Below are 4,689 nucleotides of genomic sequence, written 5' to 3' on the forward strand. Positions count from 1 at the left end.
AAGAAGGAATGGATTCCATCTCGTATAATAACATTCCCAGCTACCTATTTCTTATGTCTCCAAAATACAAGGAATAGGATTCAGGGTCTCAGAATCCGTACCGAGTAAATCAAAAGACATAAATCCATAAATAGGAGTTTGTTAATAACTCAGGATTAAGATCATCCTATATATGACCATCCGTAGACTCAATTAGAATTGCTATGCTTTAACGGAAATTATTAGAAATTCATATTGTGTTTGTGTCCTTGTTCCACATAATCTTATTATGCGAAATACACTCATTCAATATCTCGCCATATTAACAGTGCGGATAACACCGTTCCATTCTAAATGGGAATGACATGTATTAATAATGTTTTAATTAAAGATTCTGAACTTTAATTAAATTCATCATGAACAATGTTTTTTATTATTATCCTTAAACACTATCCTCTCGTATATAACACTTATATACTATGTTTAAGGTTACATAAACATTCATGGAATTTTCATTTGATATTCATAAAATATTCATAAATATATCCACATAAAATGATGAATAAACTCTTTTATTAATTAAATAATAAATATCATATTATATCTCATGGTTCTAGGACACTATTCCCAACAGGAGGTTAATTAGGGGAGAAAACGCTCTATGGCTGGCGAGGAGAGGACAGCAGCACTAGGGCGGGTGTGGTGAAGTCTGATTTGGCATTGGATGAGGGAGTTTCAACAGGGGAGGGACGCTTTGTAGTCGGCGGCAGCGGTGAAATTTGTGTGGAAGAAGAATGAGTTTTTTTTTTTTTTTTTCGTTTTGTTATTTTTCTAGAACCTTTTATTTTGTTAATTAAGTGTGGTACTCTCTATTAATGTTTGGATGGAGAAGATCACTTTTTACCATTAATTTTTAATCAAACAGCTACCACAATTCACCCTACCGATAGGGAGAAAGTACATTTCCTACCAGACTTTCTCATAATATATATGGACATCGGTAAAGTTGAGTTTCGTATTAAAGTATTATTAACTGTATTTGTTGACTTTCATTCTATATTTAGGCAATATGCATACTTTAAAAAGATAACAAAAGAAAAAAAAAGCTTTTATTTAAAAAAAAAATAGGTGCTCTTGATTTCATTTTTTTTTTTCCAACAAAGCTCATGGGCTTGTTTAGGCCCAACCAGGTGGTTTCATGTGGTTTCACCACCTCCCAACTCATTATTGAGAAACCCGACTCGCACATGTCCAAACCCGCCAACTCGTCCGCCTGCGCACCTATAATACCCTGTTGACTCTTGAAGTCATTGTGGATGGCTGGTTTAAAATTTTTAAATAGTGGAAGTTAATTCTAACTACTAATGAAGGTTAAGTTTCAAGTAATTATAAAACTATTTCGGGAACTAAATTATCAAAATTTTACAATTTTTTTAAAAAGAAAATGTAAAAGAAGTTTAGGGCCTCAGAGATGTTAAAATATCGTTGTTCGGTCTATAATATATAATTATAAGACCGAATATATAATCATCATTATTTATTAACGTACATTGTTTAATCCACCACATCAGCGACATGTCATTAACATGTCAGAACCACATCAACAGTATATGAGCATGTGGTGTGACACATATTCAATGTCAGAGGACATGTTAGCGACACGTGTTTGATCATGTCAGCCGCCAAGTCATCAAAGCTCCAATGTGGTTATGCCACATGAATTACCATGTAAGCATTTTACTCAACAAGTGTTTGTCACGTGGAGTGCCACACACGCATCCTAATCAACAAACATCTGCTACGTGGATTGCCACGTCATAACCCATGCCATCCGCTACATCATATTTCAAAGTAAAATTCCTACATATTTTGTGACTTATTACTTACACATTTTTGTGTGGGTAGGTACTCTTTGCCTACACATAAAAAAAAAAAAAAAAAAAAAAAAAAAAATGTGTAGGGGCTTTTTTCTACATAATTTTACTTAACACATTTTGACATTTTTTTAAATGTGTGGGTAAAATTAAGGTTGAAAGTGCTAACTACAAGAAACTCAATGCAAAATGCCTTTTAACTACTCTTATCGCTCTCTTCCTTTTTAATCCCCTTTTACGCCTTATTCAAGTACAATCCATACTAGATTTCGTGTGTTTCTTATTGCTGGAAAAAAAAAAAAAAAAAAAAAAAAAAAAAAACCATTTTTTTTTGCTGGAAAAAAAAAAAAAAAAAAAAAAAAAAAAACCCATGTTCTTATCAATTAATTTATGTAAATTACATGAACCTATGGTAGCCAAAGTTGTAACTTGTACTATTATCATGACGTTGTAATTCGGTGTGTATAACGTGCCAGAAATAACTTGATCATGTTTCCAACTTAAGAGATAATGTTTCAGTTTCGTACAATATTGCTGATAGTTTTTCCAAACTGAATTAGGCAACTAAAGAAGTGGAAATTGCCATGCCATTCACGTCTCTCTCCGTTGAAGTTAAGACTTGAGAGATTCTAATTTGATGAAACAAACTGGCATAGTCATACTCATATAAGACCTCCTAATTGATGGGCGACGGGCAGAGTGGAGACTTAGCTCATCGATATATATACATATATATATATATATGTATGTATATATATATATCCCCAATTGATTAGATGAATTATAGAGATAATGAGAGGAAGACTTTCTTTTTGCTTTTTTGTGTGTATATATAGACCGGTCAATATCAAGATAACAAGAAGTGATTTGCAATACCATGTTAAATACAACTCGTCGTTTTATTTTTGTTAAATTTTAGCTTTTGTAAAACGACTTGACGACTTGTTATTTGGGAATTTGTAAAGGGCACTTTTTTTTTTTTTTGTTTTTTTTTTTGTAAAATCACTACTTGAAAAACATTCTCTACTTGCCATGCCAATTGCCAAGTAGCCCGTGTGCATATCCACATGAGACTGCGGATCCCACACCGTGCACTTTATTATTGTTATTTTTTTTTTAATCATCATTCCCAAACTTACATCTTCGATTATATAATTATGATTATTCCATATATGATGTTTCTATATATCTGTCTCAGTTATTATCTCTCCACTATTTATTTATCATATTAATAATTCACAAAATGTCAAAATTTAATTAAAGGAATAACCATTAAAACAGAAAAATGGAATAACAGATCTACAGAAAAAAGCCAACTTGTTACTCAAGTAGCTTACACACTTCGATATCACTCATGCCTACTTTAATATTGTCAATGCACTTGTCAATATTTTCCTATTTTGCAAGGTTGTTGATGTTGCATATACATATTCAATGACTACTCTCTTATCATGATGAATTAAACTTCCCCTTTTTATTTTTCGCATATATCAATTCATATATATCACTTTCCTTCCTTGCCTAATAAAAAAGAAGTAGACAATGAAAGGAAAAGAGGAGAAAAAATATACAATACTCCATAAAAAAAAAATGCATGGATATACAATAATACAAGCAATTAACACGTGAAGTATAACCTTCGATCGTCAGAAGAAGGAAAAAAAATATGAAAAATGACTAACGAACACTTGCACCCACGGTCCCACACCTTTCAGTTATGAAGAAGCTTTATTATTTTCATCAAAGAATAACAACTTTCAGTATTTAATCTATATTTGCATGAGAGTTCTTTAATAAATTAAGATCACGTTCATTTTACCGATTCAAGTTTAGAATTTGAGTTTTGTTACAGTAAAAATCTCTAAAAAACAGTTACATCTAATTTTTTTACCTCAGTAAAAAACTCACATAAAGTCACATCTCAATTCGAATTAAAAATTTAAATCAACGAACTAAACGAGTTCTAAATATTTTACTTTCATCACCCCTACATGCCAATCGCATAATAATCCCTAATTTATCAGTTGCTGACTTATGTACGGTCATAGTCAACATAAACATATGGACATTCATATATATAATTGTCAATTGTTTAGTTATAAGTACAGATATTTCATTTCTGATCAATATTGATCTTGACCACCTTTCCATAACATGATTTAATTAAGGAATAATATCCACAAATCTATACAATAATTATACGCTTTAAACGAACTCTGGTTATGATTAATTGTCATATACGGTAGTACTTGCCTTAAGAGTAAGTAATGCTATAAATTATTCCACTGGTTTAGATAATGGACCCAAAAGCACTATTTTTCATCATTTTATGACCTCTTTTTTGCACTCATTTCCGACCCATCATGTGAATTTTCCTTATCTTCCCACATGACAGACAGCTATATATCCCTTATATATATGCTAGCTTTGAAATTGATACTCGCACATAAAAAATGTGACCAAAAAAATAAATGAGCGGCTCAATTTAAGAAGTGGAAGTTCCTTTCCGAATGACCTAAGCTCAACAGTGAAAGCACACAAACCAATGCCCTCTTTTTTCTTTTCCCATTTATAGGCGTATGTGTGTGTGTGTGTGTGTATATATATATATATATATATATATATAGAGAGAGAGAGAGAGAGAGAGAGAGAGAGATTATGCAAAGCCCGAAAATATCCTCTCTGTGAATATGTCTTGGATGCTAAAGTCGAGGGTTTGGCTGCATTTCAAGTGCTAGCCTAGGTATAATCCGATGTCATCCACTAAAACTAAACGAGTTGTTATACGTAGATATACCACTAATATAGTTTTAATATCATTTTTCAAAAATATATT

This window comes from Morus notabilis, unplaced genomic scaffold (assembly GCF_000414095.1).
Source record: "Morus notabilis unplaced genomic scaffold, ASM41409v2 Scaffold39, whole genome shotgun sequence".
NCBI classification, from domain to species: Eukaryota; Viridiplantae; Streptophyta; class Magnoliopsida; order Rosales; family Moraceae; genus Morus; species Morus notabilis.